Raw genomic sequence first — 21,480 nt, forward strand, 5'->3', positions numbered from 1 at the left:
GTAATCAAATTGTATGATGAGTTTGGGTTGAGGAAAGTCCATGTACAAAAATGCTGAAATAGGCACAGCACAACCCTAAACACGAATGACGAGACTTGTACAGGCAGCCACGCAAATATTTTTTTTTTTACACTGAGCGCAAGGGGGACAGTCTACCAGACAATCAGAAACGAAACCAAGATTGTGAAGTAACCATTGTATTCCAATGTAGTTTTGTTAATAGTTTTGTGTTGTGATGAAATTCTCCGTTTAAATATATTTAGTTATCTTTAATGGATGAAAAGGTTTATTCAGCCGTCATCTGTACTTCTTTGAAGGTGTCGGACGTTTCGCTTCTTATCCAAGAAACTTCGTCAGCAAACTAAAGTCTTACTGGTAGTTTTGGCCCTATATATATGTCCCTACTAGTTGTAATCTGACAGGTAGGTCACACCCTCATAGCAACACCAGCTGAAAATGGCGCGTCACAACAACATCCGTGACACTCTGACGAAGGCAGAAGTAGACGCCGAAATATGTCAGGTATTTGAACACCGACAATACACTGTCTGTAAGATAAGAATCTGTTTTAAATTATATGTCCCTACTGTCCAGACGTGGCGGTGCCGGACTCTGCTATGATAGGTCCTTGCTCTCAGGTTGGGGGGAGCAGAGGACTAATCCCTGCGGCTCCACTGATTCTATTGTCCTGACTAACGAATGGCCTGATTGCCCAATTTGCCCTGGTATCACCTCATCATGAAGACTATGTTGCCTAAGCAGTCTATTGTACGAACGATTCAAATTTAACCTCACCCCACCATTACGGTTAAGGGAAGGATTTTGCGGTTTTATGAAAATAGCTTCTTTTACTCCCCTTTCAAACCATTTATTTTCTTTCGCTAAGATTTTAACCTCATTTTCGTCAAATGAGTGGTTGCTAGCTTTTAGGTGCATATGTAGTGCCGGACCACTAGCATTATCTCTGCGATGTTGATAAATTATTTTTTTTGAGAATTTGTTTAGTCTCCCCAATGTATTGCTCTTTACAATTTTCATTTTTACAATGTATTGAATATACTACATTACTTTGTTTTTTATTTGGCAGCCCATCGTTTGGATTTTTTGCCTTAAAGTGTTTAGCAGCTTGAAATAAGTAGGAATTTTGTTTTGCCAAAGGACTCTTTGTAGTTTATCAGAAATTCCTGCAATGTAAGGTACTGCTCCTCCTCTCCTTTTTGTATCTTCAGAATCGTTGGTTTCATTCCCTATTCTTTCCCTTTGACATTTGTTAGAAGGCCACTGAGGGTAACCACAGTGTGTGAGTGCTCTCCTGATATGTTTTGACTACTTTTCTCTACCTTCGACGATTGTTGGTATTAGTTTAGCCTGATGCTGGAGGGTTCTGAGAACACCTAGTTTGTGTTGTAGAGGGTGGTTAGAATTGAAAAGTAAGTATTGGTCAGTGTGCGTAGCCTTCCTAAAGACGTATGTATTTAGCGCTCTGTCCTCTTTTATAATTACTTTACAATCCAAAAAGGACAAAATATCTACACGGCACCACCTCTTCAAACTCCTGATATAAATCACAACATTGTGATTCTGTGGCAAGACTTGAAGGATCTCTTTGTTACCAAACCCGATCTGAAAGTAACAACTGATTAACTCGTCCATTTCAACAAGACCATATCCGTCAGCTACGGAAGAGCATTATGCTGCTAACCCAACGCACGACTGAATGATGTATCTCAAACTTCAAACGTTAGTTCTCTTTAATGTCCTGCTGGACATTAAAGAGAACCAACTAGCCTTTTTGGATTGTAAAGTAATTATAAAAGAGGACAGAGCGCTAAAACAGTAGTCTTTAGGAAGGCTACGCACACTGACCAATACTTACTTTTCGATTATAACCTCACTCTACAACACAAACTAGGAGCTAAACTAATACCAAGAAGCATTGAAGGTCGTGAAAAGGAGTCAAAAAGTATCAGGAGAGCACTCACAAACTGTGGTTACCCTCAGTGGTCTATTAACAAATATCAAAAGGAAAAAATAAGAAATGAAACAACAATTCTGAAGATACAAAAAAGAGAGGAGTAGCAGTACCTTACATTGCAGGAGTTTCTGAAAAACTACAGAGTCATTTGGCAACACAAAATTCCTACTTATTTCAAACTGCTAAACAGTTTAAGGCAAAAAATAGTGCATCCAAAATACAGGCTGCCAAATGAAAAACAAAGTAATGTAGTATAGTCTATACATTGTAATAATGAAAATTGTAAAGAGCTATACATTGGGGAGACTAAACAAATTCTCATAAAAATACTTTATCAACATCGCTGGGATAATACTGGTGGGCCTCAATCGGCAGTACATATGCACCTAAAAGCTACCAACCACTCATTTGACGACAATGAGGTTAAAATCTTAGCGAAAGACAATAGATGGTTTGAAAGAGGAGTAAAATAAGCTATTTTCATAAAATAGCAAAATCCTTCCCTTAACCGTAATTGTGGGGTGAGGTTAAATTCGGATCATTCGTACTATAGACTGCTTAGGCAACATAGTCATCATGATGAGGTGATACCAGGGCGAATTGGGCAATCAGGCCATTCGTTAGTCAGGACAGTAGAAGCCATCAGTGGAGCCGCAGGGATTAGTCCTCTGCTCCCCCCAACCTGAGAGCAGGGACCTATCATAGCATAGTCCGGCACCACCACATCTGGACAGTAGGGATATATATAGGGCCGAAACTACCAATAAGACTTTGGTTTGCTGACAAAGTTCCTTGGATAAGAAGCGGAATGTCCGATACCTTCAAAAAAGTACAGATGACGGCTGAAGAAACATTTTTTATCGATGGACCACTCCTGTGCGACTCAGAGCTTACACAGACGTTATCTTTAATGGATATAAAATCTCGCCTCTAAACGTGTCTGACCAGCAAATAACTTAATTTGTTGACCAGAACATTTTGTAAATCCTGAAAACATATGTGTGTGTGCGTGTGAGCGCGCACGTGTGGGCATGTGCAAGTGTGTGTGTTTGTTTACATCAGAGATAAAATTTACTATCGTGAAAAATATCTTCTATTGTGAAAAATATCTTGCTGCAAACATCATTTTGTTTTAGAGGAGTTTCACTGTATTTTCTGCATTGGTTCTGACAGATCTTCAAGTCAGCTTTGCCACTTTGTTACACCGCTACCTCGTGGATTTAAAGCAAACATGTCATCTTCTTAAGCAAACAATATGATGTAAATATCAGTACTTCTCATCTCATCTCATTTTCCGTACCGCTTATTCCTCATTAGGGTCGCGGGGGTTGCTGGAGCCTACCTCAGCTGTCTTCGGGCACTAGGCTGGGGACACCCTGATTTGGTTGCCAGCCAATCGCAGGGCACACAAAGACATACAACAGTCACTCTCACACTCGCACCTAGGGACAATTTTACGGAGCCCCTAAGGGGACATCGAAAAAAAAAAAAAAAAACTTTGCGAGATCTCGCAAAACTTTGCGTTCCCTCGCAAAACTTTGCGTTCCCTCGCAAAAGTTTGCGTTCCCTCGCAAAACTTTGCGTTCCCTCGCAAAACTTTGCGTTCCCTCGCAATACTTTGCGTTCCCTCGCAATACTTTGCATTCTCTCGCAAAGATTGCGAGATCTCGCAATCTTTTTTAAAAAAATGTGCGTTCCTGTACTTCCGGGTCAGCTTGGCTCAGGTAGACGGTCGCGCGCGCTGCTTATTGAGAGAAGGTAACAACTCGGCGCATCATGGAGGAAGACTTGGAACACTTCTTGCAGTCAAGAAACGTCCCTCACGTGGACATTGCACGTATGAAAAGCGACAAGGTGGGCATACAGCTACAAAGTCTGATGTAATAAGCAAAACAAGAGAAACATGGACATTTTTTTTCGAAGTAGTATTGGTAGTAGGTCAATAAAGTGAAAGTGAAGCTAACATTTCTATCTACTCTACCTGTACTGTTAATTCTATTTTAATAATGAGGTTATTAACACAATTTAAAATCGATATTACAGTTAGTAATTGGGCTGCCGCTACCTAATATACTATTCTCGTGTAATACTGAATACAAATACTGATGACTGTAGTGTCCCATCACTCATGTGAATATGTTAAATGTATTAAAAGTTATTGATAATTAAATAAACATGTCAAGTATTTATTCTCACAATTTATCTTTGCAGGTTGACATGGCAGTAATTGCTATGATGACCGTAGAGCAAATGGGCAAATATATCACTTCTTATGGTGATCGAATAGCTGTCCTTTGCTTTTGTCATCAGAAAATGTCCAGTGGTGATAATGAACTGCTCCTCCAAAAATTAAGAGGCAAAATAAGATCAAGGAAAAAAGGTGTACTGGCTGAGACTTCGGGAGTACTCCAAAACCATGTTGATGGGATGGCAAGACATAACAATGTTTCTGCAGAAAAGACTCAAAGGAAGATTTATGGCAACGATTACCATCAAGTGAGGACAAGCAAAGGTGGAGGAACAAGGTATGCCATCCTGGAAAAAAAACAGCAACTGTCGCTCAAATTTTGGAGCTGGGAAAAGGGCTATTTTTCCCAGATGGAAGCTAAACCAAAGGACCTGTTGAAGACTTTACTTTTGAGGTCTGTGATTTCAAAAGAAACCACATTGCTTTAGATGAAACAATTGGCAGACTCTATGAAAAAAACAAATTGAAACTGTTAAGATTTTACATTGGCACAAAAGAAAATACTCCAACATCTCATTTGGATGAATGCAGTGAAGCTCATTCATCTGTCACCAACATGGTGGGAGAAAGTGCGCAATTGATTGATTGACTCTCTTATGTCTACACACACATGCACACACATCAGTTTAGGAGCATTTCATTATTTGTACTTTGAGATGTAAAACATCTGTCATGGTCAACCTTGCGTAGGGCAGTCTACAGTTGTATTTTCCTTTTGTGTCTACAATTGATTTCATGGTTATTATTCATTCATTCAATTTTCCATATCACTTATTCTCCTAATGGTTTCGGATATGGTGCCACTTTCAGTTTGACCTAAAGGTTTGAAGTTGATATGTCATGTAATGTTGCAAATATTTGCACTGTTCAAACAAAAGCAATTCTTTTTGTACTTGATATTGTATTCCATTTATATGTTTGTGATTGCTGTTCATACCAATTTGTCAATGTTAATAAAATTTGTTCCAAATAATTCATGTTTTTTTAAAACACAAGACACCACCTGCTGACGAAATTGAAGAGTGACAATTATGTTATCATTTACAGGCAAGTGATTGTGTACTGGGGTGCAGGAATACTATTCAGATCCACATTGGTTAAGTATTTGTGGTTAAAATCAGCAACCAAGACAGTATATTTATTGACACCCAGAATGATTTGACAAATGAACATTTCATATTGATCAAATATGCTTTCCTTATACAGTAACAAAAACAGCAGACAAAAAATGATTTAAATTGTGATTGCTATATATTATTCGTCCTCAAATGTATCCCAATAATCCATTTAAAGTGAAGTGATAAAAGAAATGATGAACAAAGGGTTGAAGAAATGGCAATGGTCGTCGGATTCAGCCTTCATTAAATGTTACTTCGAACCAGTTGAGGAGCCATAAAATGGTTTCACCCAAACACACACCAAAAAATATATGGTTATTGCTTTGAGTAATTCATGTTTAAATTTTAATGTAATATAATTCCAGTATGACTGGTATACGGAAACAAAAATGCTTTCACCAAAGGTTAATGTCTCTGACCCCTGAAAACATCATGCTTCTAATTTAGAATTGCAGTAAGGGCCTCTCTGAGGTGCAAGTACAAGTTCACAGCCTGATACGGCTCTTTTGGTGGCATCAGACCAGACTGGGCCATTAAGGAAGCACACAATACAAATACATCCGGATCACAAGGCATAGTTAAACGGAAGACACACTGGCTTTTGCATAGTTGAACTTGTTCATTGTCAACTGTGGAGAGGAAGTCCCTTGTGCCATAAAGTTCAGGTAAAGAATACATCACGTTGGGCCGACCACTGGGGACATTTATGTTCTTTGAGGGCCTGATGAGATGGCTGTTCCAAACACGGGCAGTATCATCCAACTCATCCTGTTGAGAATAATATCAGAATCAGAATCATCTTTTTTTGCCAAGTATGTAGTACACACAAGGAAATTGTCTCCTGTAGCTGCACTAGTCTCATCAAAAAATGGAGGCACTATACAGTTCTATTGGGGTTACTTTTTAGAGAGTTAATTGCTTGAGGGAAGAAGTTGTTTAAATGCCTGCTGGATTTGGTGTGATATACAGACAGATTTAGGAAGAGTTGCACAGTCATAGCAGCTCTTATGAGCAAGAAATTATAGAATTAGACTGCTTTTCTCTCCCTGCTCCCTCCTTTCTACCTTAAACTCGTCACTCATGTTTACTACTCTGCCCATCCCCACTTTTCCTTCATCTTTTCCTTGATCATTTCACCTTCACCCTATGTCCCCACACACACAGACCACTATCTTCTTTCCACTATCCGATTATTTACCTTCTTTTGTGTCCCATCAACACCCTCTCAAATACAAAAATACATATTTCATAAATGGAGCTACAGAATATATGAACTCACCTGAATAAGTCCGATGCAACAAAATTGCAGGATGCTTTTGTCCAGAAATCCACCATCAAAGAAGCCATTGTCTCTGAGGTCTTTGAAGAGTGATAACCAGAATTCCATGCATTGGCTGCGAAGAAACCCCCACCAATATTCAATTCTTTGATTGGCGGTGCTGGCTCCATCCAAGTAACTGTCAAGGGTGCTGCCTGGCGGTATGGGCACCAGGAAACGCTGGAAGCCTTTAACATGACCATTTTCAGTCCCCAAATCAGCTCGAACGATTCGAGGACAACCTCCCAAACGGTGCACAACTTCAATGTAGTAACCTCCAATTAACTTCGGGTCACTACTTGTTGTGTAGGCATTGAGCCACATTATTTTCCTTGAAAAGCCATCAATAGCCCCATTGATGCAAATTCCAAACGGTTTCAGTTTGTCATGAATCCATATGCCAAATAAAATTCGGCCCTTTCGAGAAGTAGTTTCGTCGTCTCAGACGTCTTGCTTGCCTTAAAGACACTCCTCTCGGATCCAACTCTTTCAGGACCAGACGAACATCCTCTTTCCTGACAAGAAGCCCATGTTCTCTGCACTTACTGTACATCCACCTGTAACCGTGTAGTTGTCCGGAATTCTGCAACTGGTTGTGAATAAAGTCAACCAAGACGCCCAAGTCATCGAACGTTTTTCGGCGAAATAGTCCACTTTTGTTCACCACTCGCTTCAAATGTCTTTCACTTATTAGTAAGCCGTGTTTAATCTCAAGAACGGATTTTATATCTTTGTATTTCAAGCCAATTTTAAAGTAAAACTGGATTAAAGGAACGAAAGGGTGAAAAGGCTCCATGTTTGTTGTTTTCGGTTACACTGACGATGAACCGGAAGTACATGTACGCGTATTTTTTAAAAAAAGATTGCGAGATCTCGCAGTCTTTGCAAGATCTCGCAAAGAATGCGAGATCTCGCAAAGAATGCGAGATCTCGCAAAAGTATTGCGAGGGAACGCAAAGTATTGCGAGGGAACGCAAAGTTTTGCGAGGGAACGCAAAGTTTTGCGAGATCTCGCAAAGTTTTTTTTTTTTTTTCTTCGATGTCCCCTTAGGGGCTCCGTACAATTTGGAGTGGTCAATCTGCCTGCCATGCATGTTTTTGGAGTGTGGGAGGAAACCGGAGGACCCGGAGAAAACCCACGCGGGTGCGGGGAGAACATGCAAACTCCACACAGGGAGGCTGGACCGGGACCTCTGCACTGTGGAGCCGGTGTGCTAACCACTCGGGTACCGGGCCACCCTAACATCAGTACTTTTCAGGCGGATTTATTGAGAAGAGAGAAAAAGAGACCTACAGAGAGGAAAGCGTGGACGATGTCTGCCTTTATGGAGCTGAGAGGTTTATCTTTGATCACAATGAAAATCTGCTCCTCCTTATCCATGTTGATGAAGTTACCAAACCATGCCTTTTTTGCAGTTACTTTTGAGGTCTGTGATTTCAAAAGAAACCACATTGCTTTAGATGAAACAATTGGCAGACTCTATGAAAAAAACAAATTGAAACTGTTAAGATTTTACATTGGCACAAAAGAAAATACTCCAACATCTCATTTGGATGAATGCAGTGAAGCTCATTCATCTGTCACCAACATGGTGGGAGAAAGTGCGCAATTGATTGATTGACTCTCTTATGTCTACACACACATGCACACACATCAGTTTAGGAGCATTTCATTATTTGTACTTTGAGATGTAAAACATCTGTCATGGTCAACCTTGCGTAGGGCAGTCTACAGTTGTATTTTCCTTTTGTGTCTACAATTGATTTCATGGTTATTATTCATTCATTCAATTTTCCATATCACTTATTCTCCTAATGGTTTCGGATATGGTGCCACTTTCAGTTTGACCTAAAGGTTTGAAGTTGATATGTCATGTAATGTTGCAAATATTTGCACTGTTCAAACAAAAGCAATTCTTTTTGTACTTGATATTGTATTCCATTTATATGTTTGTGATTGCTGTTCATACCAATTTGTCAATGTTAATAAAATTTGTTCCAAATAATTCATGTTTTTTTAAAACACAAGACACCACCTGCTGACGAAATTGAAGAGTGACAATTATGTTATCATTTACAGGCAAGTGATTGTGTACTGGGGTGCAGGAATACTATTCAGATCCACATTGGTTAAGTATTTGTGGTTAAAATCAGCAACCAAGACAGTATATTTATTGACACCCAGAATGATTTGACAAATGAACATTTCATATTGATCAAATATGCTTTCCTTATACAGTAACAAAAACAGCAGACAAAAAATGATTTAAATTGTGATTGCTATATATTATTCGTCCTCAAATGTATCCCAATAATCCATTTAAAGTGAAGTGATAAAAGAAATGATGAACAAAGGGTTGAAGAAATGGCAATGGTCGTCGGATTCAGCCTTCATTAAATGTTACTTCGAACCAGTTGAGGAGCCATAAAATGGTTTCACCCAAACACACACCAAAAAATATATGGTTATTGCTTTGAGTAATTCATGTTTAAATTTTAATGTAATATAATTCCAGTATGACTGGTATACGGAAACAAAAATGCTTTCACCAAAGGTTAATGTCTCTGACCCCTGAAAACATCATGCTTCTAATTTAGAATTGCAGTAAGGGCCTCTCTGAGGTGCAAGTACAAGTTCACAGCCTGATACGGCTCTTTTGGTGGCATCAGACCAGACTGGGCCATTAAGGAAGCACACAATACAAATACATCCGGATCACAAGGCATAGTTAAACGGAAGACACACTGGCTTTTGCATAGTTGAACTTGTTCATTGTCAACTGTGGAGAGGAAGTCCCTTGTGCCATAAAGTTCAGGTAAAGAATACATCACGTTGGGCCGACCACTGGGGACATTTATGTTCTTTGAGGGCCTGATGAGATGGCTGTTCCAAACACGGGCAGTATCATCCAACTCATCCTGTTGAGAATAATATCAGAATCAGAATCATCTTTTTTTGCCAAGTATGTAGTACACACAAGGAAATTGTCTCCTGTAGCTGCACTAGTCTCATCAAAAAATGGAGGCACTATACAGTTCTATTGGGGTTACTTTTTAGAGAGTTAATTGCTTGAGGGAAGAAGTTGTTTAAATGCCTGCTGGATTTGGTGTGATATACAGACAGATTTAGGAAGAGTTGCACAGTCATAGCAGCTCTTATGAGCAAGAAATTATAGAATTAGACTGCTTTTCTCTCCCTGCTCCCTCCTTTCTACCTTAAACTCGTCACTCATGTTTACTACTCTGCCCATCCCCACTTTTCCTTCATCTTTTCCTTGATCATTTCACCTTCACCCTATGTCCCCACACACACAGACCACTATCTTCTTTCCACTATCCGATTATTTACCTTCTTTTGTGTCCCATCAACACCCTCTCAAATACAAAAATACATATTTCATAAATGGAGCTACAGAATATATGAACTCACCTGAATAAGTCCGATGCAACAAAATTGCAGGATGCTTTTGTCCAGAAATCCACCATCAAAGAAGCCATTGTCTCTGAGGTCTTTGAAGAGTGATAACCAGAATTCCATGCATTGGCTGCGAAGAAACCCCCACCAATATTCAATTCTTTGATTGGCGGTGCTGGCTCCATCCAAGTAACTGTCAAGGGTGCTGCCTGGCGGTATGGGCACCAGGAAACGCTGGAAGCCTTTAACATGACCATTTTCAGTCCCCAAATCAGCTCGAACGATTCGAGGACAACCTCCCAAACGGTGCACAACTTCAATGTAGTAACCTCCAATTAACTTCGGGTCACTACTTGTTGTGTAGGCATTGAGCCACATTATTTTCCTTGAAAAGCCATCAATAGCCCCATTGATGCAAATTCCAAACGGTTTCAGTTTGTCATGAATCCATATGCCAAATAAAATTCGGCCCTTTCGAGAAGTAGTTTCGTCGTCTCAGACGTCTTGCTTGCCTTAAAGACACTCCTCTCGGATCCAACTCTTTCAGGACCAGACGAACATCCTCTTTCCTGACAAGAAGCCCATGTTCTCTGCACTTACTGTACATCCACCTGTAACCGTGTAGTTGTCCGGAATTCTGCAACTGGTTGTGAATAAAGTCAACCAAGACGCCCAAGTCATCGAACGTTTTTTCGGCGAAATAGTCCACTTTTGTTCACCACTCGCTTCAAATGTCTTTCACTTATTAGTAAGCCGTGTTTAATCTCAAGAACGGATTTTATATCTTTGTATTTCAAGCCAATTTTAAAGTAAAACTGGATTAAAGGAACGAAAGGGTGAAAAGGCTCCATGTTTGTTGTTTTCGGTTACACTGACGATGAACCGGAAGTACATGTACGCGTATTTTTTAAAAAAAGATTGCGAGATCTCGCAGTCTTTGCAAGATCTCGCAAAGAATGCGAGATCTCGCAAAGAATGCGAGATCTCGCAAAAGTATTGCGAGGGAACGCAAAGTATTGCGAGGGAACGCAAAGTTTTGCGAGGGAACGCAAAGTTTTGCGAGATCTCGCAAAGTTTTTTTTTTTTTTTCTTCGATGTCCCCTTAGGGGCTCCGTACAATTTGGAGTGGTCAATCTGCCTGCCATGCATGTTTTTGGAGTGTGGGAGGAAACCGGAGGACCCGGAGAAAACCCACGCGGGTGCGGGGAGAACATGCAAACTCCACACAGGGAGGCTGGACCGGGACCTCTGCACTGTGGAGCCGGTGTGCTAACCACTCGGGTACCGGGCCACCCTAACATCAGTACTTTTCAGGCGGATTTATTGAGAAGAGAGAAAAAGAGACCTACAGAGAGGAAAGCGTGGACGATGTCTGCCTTTATGGAGCTGAGAGGTTTATCTTTGATCACAATGAAAATCTGCTCCTCCTTATCCATGTTGATGAAGTTACCAAACCATGCCTTTTTTGCAAGTCTACAGGGATATGAGACATATGAGATCAAAAGTGAAGCTTAGAAAGCAGGTCTCATCAATAAAATATGCTTCTGCAGTTAACACGACTTTTTGAAACGACATAACTTCTGTAAGTTTTATTATTTGCTTGAGTTTAGACAAATACCCATTCATACAATAAAAAAAAAATCATATTTCAAAGGTTTTCATTCTTCATCCCCCAACCTCCCCCCAAAAAAAACAACCAAAAACAAACGAACAAAGAAAGAAACAAAAACAAAAAAACAAATTTCCAAGTGTTTGGTGATACTGGAGAATCCGAAAGTATACTGGTGTGTTACTCACTCTGGAGATGAGTCCGGCGTGAGACTGGACAAGTCTTCCTGTGTGGGCATTGCACATGCAAGAAGTTGGTCAGGAGACATTTGAATGGTTTTGTGTGTGTGTGTGTGTGTGTGTGTGTGTGTGTGTGTGTGTGTGTGTGTGTGTGTGTGTGTGCAGCATTTGGAACATGGTGGGGGAGGTGTATATGCATTTGTGTTTGTAGAGCTTTTATCCAAATTGTGATGAAAGTATGAAATATTTTTAGAGCCAAATGCCTTGAGATAATATTAGTATTACTAAATATAGCATCACTTTAATTTTTTTTTTTAACTTTAACTTAAAAGACAACCGACACCCCAGACAAGTTGTGTCCATAATTTGTAAAATCACTTCAAATGACTTCTACTGACCGCCTTTTACAAAGAATCCACAGATTCCACATTCCGCATGTAGCTATATTTTCTGTTTTAAAACTGCTGAATTTTCATGAAGTATTGTTTTCGAATTGATGACAATGCCGGAAGTGACATCGCAGTTGGTACGCCCCTGACCGAGAAAGCGATACAAAGTGCATTTTGGGTACTTTGTTTACTTTGAAAACACTGTGTTGATCATGAAATTAGAAGGAAAACTACATAAATAATGCGATGGTGAATTGTTGTGTGGCAGCCAATTGCGGTAACACACATAAAGAAGTTGTAAGTTTACACAAATTCCCAGCGGACAAACCAGCCATTTCCAACGGAACAGGGCATGGGCAGGGTATGGCGCCAGCCGAGGAGCTGCCCGGAGTGTGTGAATCCCCGCTTGGATAACTGCCGTCACCCTCTCAGCCTGACAATGGGTAGAAAGTTGCTTCCAGTGGTGAAAGAGAGCAATCGTCATAATAGTGGAGCAAACCAATCAGACAAAAATTCAGCTGCTGCCACGAGGAGCTAACCGGAGTGAACAGCTGTCATTCATACATAAGTTTGTAACTCTTCATCTTGAAAGTTTAAACACCATTTTGCATGGACAACCATTAAACAATCTGCATTGATGTTTACATCTTGTAGCATATTATTTGTTATTCATGTCCTTCTATGTCACATATCACCCACATTGATGCAATATTGCTTATTCACGGAGATTCATATATGCTTCATATGTCGTGTCCTTCACCAGTTTTGTCGCTTTGCTTACACGGTTTGAATTGATATGGAAGGACTTCTTTAATCAATCGCAAACACTTATGCTTTACTCTTCAGAACTATTTGAATCATATTCATAACTGGATGAGTAACAAGAAATGATCTTTTTTTCTGAATCTGAACTCTCTGAGGCCATTGTTTTGATTTGGGAGCAAGGCAGTTTGTGAAGGGGTATCCTGATGATCGACACTAACTGGGAGCGGGACTTTCTGAATCTCTCCAGTTTTGAGCCATTAGTGGCAGTTTTGGGCAACTTTAAGTCATTTTTATTGGTGTTTTGCGTTTGAGAAAAATATCATCCTGCATGTTTCGGGTATTTTAGATGCTATAAAACATTTTTCAGATATCAGTTAGGAAACAAAAAATGGTGTCGGTTGTCCTTCTACATTCAGTTTTCCCAATTGGGGCTGCATGTACAGCATGCTGAAGTGTATTCCGGCTGACTTGTAGCTATAGACAAGGCAACACCCTGATCTGGTCACCTATTAATTACAGGGAACACCAAGAATAGACCGAGAACAATTCACACCAAAGGACAATTTCGAGTCTTCAGCGAACTCAACATCCATGTTTTTGGAATGTGAGGGGAAAACCCACAAAATATCTGTGAGAATATGGGAAGTCCACTCGAGAATTCAAATTCGCAACTTCTGAATTGTGAGGCTGATGCGCTAATGAACTAATTGATTTAACACCCAAAAATATTATGAGCTGTCTGTTTTGAAGATCTGGGTCAATGAAATTATTTTCTCAAAATAATACAAAATGAGTGTTTCGATGAAAAGGTTTCTTCAGCCGTCATCTGTAGTTGTTTGAAGGTGTCGGACGTTTCACTTTTTATCCAAGAGGCCGCGTCAGCGAACTAAAGTCTTATACTGGTAGCAGAGGACTACTCCCTGCGGCTACACTGATTATTTCTATTGTCCTGACTGATTACTTCTATGGTCCTGCCTGAGTATGAGGTCTACGACTGACCTGAATGCCCCATTTGCACTGGTATCACCTCATCAGCATAACTAAGCCTATGAACTAAGCCTGTTGTAAGCACGATCCAAATTTAATCTCACACCACCATGGCGATTTAGTGAAGGGTTTTGCTGTTTTTTTTTACTCCCCTTTCAAACCATCTATTATGTTTCGCTAAGATTTTAACCTAATGAGTGGTTGCTAGCTTTCAGGTGCATATGTATTGCAGATTGAGGCCCACTAGTATTATCCCTGCGATGTTGACAAACTATTTTTTTAAGAATTTGTTTAGTCTCCCCAATGTCTCACCAATGCAATCTTCATTTTTACAATGTATTGAATAAACCTGTGTTTTTCAACCTTTTTTGAACCAGGGCACGTTTTTTACATTGGATTTTTTTTGCCTAAGAAGTCTGTTGTACGAACGATCCAAATTGAACCCCCACCATGCCGATTTATTGGATTGGATTGGATTGGATTGGATTGGATTGGATTGGATTGGATTGGATTGGATATGCCTTTAGTAGTCTCACAGTGGAGAAATTTAGTGAAGGATTTTGCTGTTTTACAAAAATAGCTTCTTTTACTCCCCTTTGAGTGTTTGTGTTGTTGAAAGAACATCATCATGTGCATTGAAAAAGTATTTTGTTGCATTATCACTAACCATAGGTGTTATTTTGTCATGTACAACTGTGTGTGAACAACACATTGTGACAACGAATTGGCGTCAGTTAAAAGCGATGCGATAAGCATTGGTAATGAATCATCTCAGACAAGCACATCTCAGTTTTTACCCATAGATTTTGTATGCATACAAATAAAATTGTACTTTTTATGACCACATCATCCATTGTATATCTTATTAAGTCATGTCACTTTCATGTTTGGGTTACAGTTACTATTAGATCAGTAAATTGATATTGCTGTCTTGCATACCGTACATATATAATGACCCGATCTCAACCCTGCCCGACCTTTACCTTGCATTTTCCTGCGATGGAAACGAGGGGAGCCCAGGAAGCTGTTTTTAATTGAGTTGAGGCGCGTCCTCCAGGGCATTCCCCCGATCGAGGGGCTGGGTGGAGGTGTTGGCCTAGGTGTGCCGGTTGGGCTATCCTTGGGCGTGTGCACCGGGGTGCCTTTGGGAGTGGAGAGAGGGCTTTCTTTGGGGGAAGGATGGGGGGTAACCTGCGAGTTGGGGAAAGATTTGCCATTGTGATCAGGGTGCAGGTGATGGTGCCGCAGGGGTGACATAGGTGGCATAGGAGAAAGGGGAATGGAGAGCTTTAGGGGGATGCTAAGTGGGGGTTGGCACCTCACATTGGGGCTGTTGGGGGTGCAGGATGCTAAAGGCTGGCTGGGTGTCGAGGGCTTAGACTTGAGAGTACAGGAAGTCTGAGCTGTGTTGGACGGTGGGTTGGATCTGGTTGTCAGCAGAGGTTTTGCAGACAATTTGGGTTTGGCAGGGAGGGTCTGAGTTTGAGGGTGCATTTGGGGAGACCCTCTCTTGGGCTGGAAGGAGTTGGGTGTGCGAGCGCCTACTCCATTAAGGCGGACCTCAAGTGAATGGGTGGGGCTGCAATTGGGGGACTGACACAGGTCTGGGGACTGGGGTGGGATGAAAAAACGCCTGTTGGGCTGTGATTTGTCATGCATCCGTGAACATGACAACAGAGTCAGCCAAGAGTAAGTGCGGCATCACCATCGCCCAATAGTTCATAAACATGAATAAAACACAGCAGGGAATGGCAAAACAAAGCGTGTTTTGAGAAGTGGAGCAGGCAGGAAGTGGCGAGAGTGCAAGAAATAAAAAAAACCAGAACATGCGATTAGCAAAGTGTTTATCAGCCAATCATTAGGCAGCAGTGCAGCATTCATGATGCATTAAGAGCGGAGATTCACCGAAATCATAACAGCAGACCTGAGTTTCCACTCACTTGACCGATTTTATGGATTTATATGACCCTTTGACCTGCTAGGTCAAAATTAACTCAAATTAGGTTAACAAAAAAAAAAAAAGAACGAAAAACAGATTTTTTTATTATCTTACCATCATTTAAAAAAAATACAATTCCCAAGACTCTAATCCCTCTGAATACAGTAATACCTTGGCTTACGAACTTAATTGGTTCCCAGACAGAGTGTGTAAGGCGAAAAGTGTGTATTCCAAAAATTAATTTACCATAGGAAACTATTAAAATGAGAATAATCCGTTCACTGGTCCCCATAATTTTCTAAGCCTTAAAACTACACAAAATATAGCCTATTGTATGTATAATAAATGTGATATGGTATTATAATTAAATAAATAAACTGTAATGTAAAATAAAGTCGGTTTATTTACCTTTGTGATGGTCGTTGATGCATGATTGCATAGTGTCTCAATGAGCTCTGGGTGGTACATCTTGGAAGTTGTGATATAGCAACAGCAACATATGCAAGCAGACACACTAGAAACATCATTAATAGCTGGTTCCCTTGCTTGTCTTTTCATTTCAAATTGAACTGAAAATTGATTTGTGGAGCCTGATTGATGGGAATTTTAACCTTGAAGTCTACACTCTGCCTTTGACCAATCAAAGTTGAAACAAGTCCAAATTTCACTGTTTTCAATCCATTTTGTCACTCTCTCTCTGTAGTCTGCCTGACTCTTTGATTTTTAAACCACCTCCCCTCACTGCTACGTTCTTGACCAATTATTCGGCTTTAACCGACGACTGGGGGCGGGGAATAGAAGACCAAAACAAGCCGGCTGCCATTTTCTTTTAGGAGAACGGGCTCATTCGCGAACGACACATCACTCATTTTGGCAGCTCTGTGTGTATCCCGTAAAATAGTTTATATGCCAAGGTAAAATTTTCATGAATTTAACGTTTGTAAACCGAACAGTTCGTAAGCAAAGGGGTTTGTAAACCGAGGTATCACTGTAATTTTAACAAAGCATAGCTTCGAAAAGGTCTCATTTCTATTGGCACCCCTTTCCCCCTGACCCACACTCATCATTTATCAATGCCAATGTGCTCATCACATGACGGTCAATCACTTATTTGCTACAGTCTGATATAACCATTCAGTTTGTTCTTGTGGCAACATTATAAAAGATGTTTGCCAGCCACTTTACCACAAATGGTTTTTCACATACCAAGTATATGTCTGTGCATGTGAAAATGAAAGAAAACAGCAAGCCTTAAATACCATATTTCCCACAATGTAAGGTGCACCGAGAAGCATTTTGGATTGTATATAAGGATCAATATTCACATTTCTTGGACATGGTGTTTAAAAAATAATCTGTTAAGCGCTTAATTACAGCCGCAGCTGGTGTGAAGGCACTATCTAAATAAAGCTGTATTGTATTGTATTTTTAGTACAGACTTCAGTCAAGTGCATCGGTGTCAAAGTCAATGCCGAGGGGTCAAATCTGGCCTTCCACGTCATTTTATTCGGCCCGCGAAAGCAAATCAAACTTGATTGAGCTGATGATGAGTGACCTACGTACATGTAATACTCAGAAAATTAATCATGTTATTTTAAGTAATTTAAGGTAATTTAAGTCATTCAGTAATTCAACTTAAAAAGTGAAATAAATATATTATTTAGACTTATAACATGCATTGCAAGATATTTCAAGCTTTTATTTGTTTGAATTGTTATTATTATGGTTTACAGCTTATGAAAACCGTAAAATCAGTCTAAAAAAATTCAACATCACATGAAATTAACAGAAAAATGAGTTTAAATCATTGAAATGTCAGCCATCATAAATGTATAATTATTTTAAGTACTTAGTACGTGGTTGGGTGCCCATTTGCCTGAATTACTGCTTCAATGTTGCGTGGCATGTTTGATATCAGCATGTGGCACTCTTTAGGTGTTATGGAAAAGCAGCATGTTTCAATAGCGGCCTTCAGCTCTTTTGCATTGATCGGTCTCATGTTTCTCATCTTCCTCTTGACGATGGACCACAATTTTCAATGGGATTGAGGATTGAGGATTGAGGTCAGGTGAGTTTGTTGGCCAATCAAGCACAGGAATCCCATGGTCTGACCCTTTGGTACTTTTGGCCAAGTGAGCGGGTGCGGAGACCTGTTGGAAAATTAAATCAGCATCTCCAAAGAGCTGATCTGCCGAAGGAAGCATGAAGTGCTCTAAAATATTTTGATACCTGGCTTCATTGATTCTGGACTTTATAAAGAATAGTGGACCAACACCATGGCAGCTCAAACCATAACAGATTGTGGAAACTTCACATTGGACTTCAAGCATTTTGGGTTGTTGGCCTCTCCTTTCTTCCGCCAGACTCCGGGACCTTTATTTCCAAAGGAGATGCTGAATTTGCTTTCATTAGAAAAGAGCACTTTGGACCATTGAGCCACAGAACAGTTCTTTTTTTTCTTTGGCCCAGGTAAGACGTTTCTGGCGGTATTTTTTGTTCAGGAGTAGCTTAACCGGAGGAATACGACACTTGAAGTACATATCCAGGATTCGTCTGCATGCTCACTCGGCTAAAAGTCCAAAAGCCTGGTTCAATGACCACGAGTTTTCATTTGTAAATTTTTGAATCTCTGATTTTTGCAGTTCTCATAAGCTGTAAGCCATAATAAATCAAAATTCTCACAAATAAAATCTTGAAATGTCTTGCAATGGCTGTTATGAGCCTAAATAATGTATTCATTTCACCTTTTAAGTTGAACTACTGAAATGGATGAATATTTTTTACATTGTTCTAATGTTCCTGTATTACCTGTACAATAAAGTATCAGCATGTATGTGCACAAGGTGGCATGGCTACGTAGCAAGTCAGTGTGGCTGCAATGATGGAGATCAATTGGTAACAAGTAGAGACGCTTACCCTTGGACTGCTGAGTGGACTGATAGAAAGACCAGGGGATACTCCACTGATTGACCGCGACCTACACATGTGCACAAAACAATGAAAGTCACCTGGCATTAATTATTCAATTCATAAGATCATCTTCAGAGGTTTGATTCGCATGTTTGTTTTGGCCAAGCTTTTACATCGGATGCCTTTCCTGACACAGGGTATGCGATTGCCTCGCAGTTCAGAGTTTCAGAGTTTAAATCTCAGCTCTACCTTTCTTGTGTCGGTACTCCGACTTCCCTCAACATTGCAGACTCATGCATGCTTAGGTACCGTAATTGATGTGCTGTGAATGGATTTTTTTGTCAATGCATTTCCCACAATTAGATGGACAATGAACCCTTCATGCTTGGGACCGGTAAGACACTAGCAACTTGGCTGCTAACGCATGTTTTTAATTAATTGGATGAAGAATTTCGCAGTTCAGAGTTTCAGAGTTTAAATTTCGGTACTCCGACTTCCCTCAACATTGCAGACTCATGCATGCTTAGGTACCGTAATTGATGTGCTGTGAATGGATTTTTTTGTCAATGCATTTCCCACAATTAGATGGACACACAGAAATAACAAAGTTCTGTTTTTTTGTTTGTTATTTTACACATCCAGTCCGTATGTGACTTATTTTCCTCGATTATCTTGCATTTTCCTGTGCTTCCCTCCTCAAAACCCACTTGTGAAAATTTTGAAAAGATTCTATTTTCTTACGAGATGAAGTAATTGCATGCATGTGCGTTGCATAAAATACATTTTCCGTTACAGATACTTATGTAAAACGAGTACCCCATTCAGCCTTAGTGTTTACCATTCTTTGCTGTTATGTCAGTGTATTATTATAATGATCATGATTATGATTATGATTATGATTATGATTATGATTATGATGATGATGATGATGATCAGAATCAGAATCAGAATCAGAATCATCTTTATTGCCAAGTATGTAGGACACACAAGGAATTTGTTTCCGGTAGAACACGCTGCACTAGTATCGTCAAAAAAACTGCTAAGTGGCACTATACAGTTCCATTTTGGCTACTGTTGAAAGAGTTCAAAGAGTTAATGGCTTGGGGGATGGAGCTGTTTAAATGTCTGCTGGATTTGGTGCGCATGGATCGGTAGCGCCTGCCTGAGGGGAGTAGCTGGAAAAGGTGGTGGGCAGGGTGCGGAGGGTCCAGTAGGATTTTCCGCGCCCTAGTTTGGATTCTTGCAGTGTGCAAGTCCTCGAGAGTTGGTAGGGCGGTGCCAATGATTTTTTCCGCCTTCCTAACTCTCCGTTGAAGTCGGATTTTGTCCATTTTTGTGGCGGCCCCGAACCAAACGGTGATGGAAGAACACAGGATGGATTGGATGACAGCCGTGTAGAAATGTTATGACAGCAGTGTAGAAATGTTAACATTTTGTTCCTGCTGACCTTTATTTTAATACAATTTGTCAAACAACCTCCTGTTCACTCCTGCCTGCTTTTTGGGATCCGCACCCGCCATCAACACCTTGCAAAACGTGACAATTACGTCACATCCTATCGCGTCACACCTTGTGCGCCATATAAATGCTCACCCATTCAATCTCTCTCTCTCTCTCTCTCTCTCTCTCTCTCTCTCTCTCTCTCTCTCTGTCTCTCTCTCTCTCTCTCTCTCTCTCTCTCTCTCTCTCTCTCTCTCTCTCTCTCTCTCTCTCTCTCTCTCTCTCTCTCTCTCTCTCTCTCTCCATGCTTCCTCCTTAGCTGACACCGCAATGTCTCTGCTGTCATCAAGATTAAACTAACTTATTCTGTCCCACACTGTCTTCCTGCTGATTTAACCATTCACTGCCATCAACGCCCCAAGAATCAATGAACCAGGGACGAACGTTCAAAATAAACCCATTAGTTTTGCATTTGACTGAAAATATCATACTGCGTGTTTTGGGTATTTTGGATGATATAAAACATTTTTTCTGATGTTTGTTCGGAAACAAAAAAGTGGTGTCGGTTGTTCTTTAAGGTATACATTCTCCAGAAAAGAGAAAATGACTATTTGCATCAATGAATCAAAGTCATCCTGTCCAGCCATGTCCAATGGTGCTTGTCTTCAGTCAGGTTCGACTGGAGTCCCACAGAGCTGAAAGAACAACAAAGAAAAAAAAACACACACAAAAAAATTGTTAACATGTGCCCTGGTTTCCAGGCGAGGAAAGTTATTAAAAAAAAAAAGCTCATTCACAGAACAAAAAGAAAGAAAATTCATATCACGGCAGATACTGCTCATCTTCTAAATGTGTATGTATGCCTGTGCATGCTTTTTAACAGAGCATCTTCTGTGTGTGTGTGTGTGTTGTGTGTGTACTGCTTAAGAGCAGGAATGGACAACCTTTTAATGTTCTTATTTAAAATGATTTAATATTTTATATGGTTCATTAGTTACATGTATAGTGTATAGTAGTATTAAGGTTTAGTTGTCAGCAAAATTGCACCTTCGGCGTGGACGCTATGGAAGACTGCGACGAGGACGTTTACCAGTGAGACGCCATGTCCAAGTGCGACACGGTCCTGGGGGATTGAGCCCGGAGACGGACTCTATCTACGGCAAGACGGCGCTCGGCGGCGGCAGGAAG

General features: G+C 40.3%; 2 long non-coding RNA genes and 1 pseudogene across 3 annotated transcripts in view; all 3 read right to left on the minus strand.

Moving 5' to 3' along the window:
* LOC148886015 (serine/threonine-protein kinase BRSK2-like) overlaps positions 1 to 21,480 on the minus strand; it is a 134,606-nt pseudogene that overhangs the window by 18,314 nt on the left and 94,812 nt on the right. The window contains exons 9-12 of the transcript XR_016118121.1: positions 15,602 to 15,636; positions 14,987 to 15,377; positions 11,872 to 11,920; positions 11,424 to 11,547 (exon numbers count right to left, since the gene is read on the minus strand). The product of XR_016118121.1 is annotated as a serine/threonine-protein kinase BRSK2-like (transcript). The remainder of the gene's footprint in view (positions 1 to 11,423; positions 11,548 to 11,871; positions 11,921 to 14,986; positions 15,378 to 15,601; positions 15,637 to 21,480) is intronic.
* On the minus strand, positions 5,321 to 7,500 carry LOC148886016 (uncharacterized). Its single transcript, XR_016118145.1, has 2 exons — positions 6,621 to 7,500; positions 5,321 to 6,109 (listed from the first exon to the last, which is right to left on the minus strand). It is a non-coding gene; the product is annotated as an uncharacterized LOC148886016 (long non-coding RNA).
* LOC148886017 (uncharacterized) lies at positions 8,790 to 10,952 on the minus strand. Its single transcript, XR_016118061.1, has 2 exons — positions 10,090 to 10,952; positions 8,790 to 9,578 (listed from the first exon to the last, which is right to left on the minus strand). It is a non-coding gene; the product is annotated as an uncharacterized LOC148886017 (long non-coding RNA).

This window comes from Hippocampus bargibanti, linkage group LG17, assembly GCF_051943395.1.
Source record: "Hippocampus bargibanti isolate YZ-2025 linkage group LG17, ASM5194339v1, whole genome shotgun sequence".
Taxonomy (NCBI): domain Eukaryota; kingdom Metazoa; phylum Chordata; class Actinopteri; order Syngnathiformes; family Syngnathidae; genus Hippocampus; species Hippocampus bargibanti.